This window comes from Sinocyclocheilus grahami, unplaced genomic scaffold (genome assembly GCF_001515645.1).
Source record: "Sinocyclocheilus grahami isolate Dianchi unplaced genomic scaffold, SAMN03320097.WGS_v1.1 scaffold4142.1, whole genome shotgun sequence".
Lineage (NCBI taxonomy): Eukaryota > Metazoa > Chordata > Actinopteri > Cypriniformes > Cyprinidae > Sinocyclocheilus > Sinocyclocheilus grahami.
In genome coordinates, this window is record NW_015509137.1 from 1813 (window position 1) to 2547 (window position 735).

Below are 735 nucleotides of genomic sequence, written 5' to 3' on the forward strand. Positions count from 1 at the left end.
GAGATGTAAAGTGAGCATCCGTTTCACTGTTGACTTCAGTCCTCCTCCAACTGGGAACTTGGTGAATTGGTGTAGAGTAGAAAGAGAAGCGTCACTACAGGAAGACTCATGGAGGACACTCGCAGAGACTGAAGAGAACTGGATGACATGTGATTTCACTCTCAGACGTCAGAAAGGGATGGATGAGAACTTTAAGTCAGCAGAGGCAAACCTCAAGTCTGGTTTCTGTCCCTTTGTACATCATAAGGTGAAGGAGGGGTCGTGTTTCCTGACTTCCTGTAGCAGGCGCTCTCGGTCAGACAGAGCTTTCTCTAGAGCTGACTGGATATCAGCGAGTCTGGACTCCAGAGGCTGAACCAACAGAGAAACAGATACATATGAGGTTCCTAGATCTGTCCAGAACTAGACTAAAGATCCATCACGATCAGTTGAAGCACAAAAACACTCCTCTAATGGGAACAGAGACGATTTTAGAGAGGAGTTGTAGCAATACACCTTCATCCATAAATAATACAAGACATTTAGACTTCAGCCTTCATGTAATTAAGAAGTCAAATGCTACTGTTGACATTCAAGAGCCCTTCTCTTGTCCTCGAAAGGAATCGTAGCCAAGCACTGGAAAATTACAATCACTTTATATCCTCTAGGCTTGAAACTGTATCAACTACAAAATGTTTATTTCTCTGAAAAGAACACACACACAGACACACACACACACACACACACACACACACA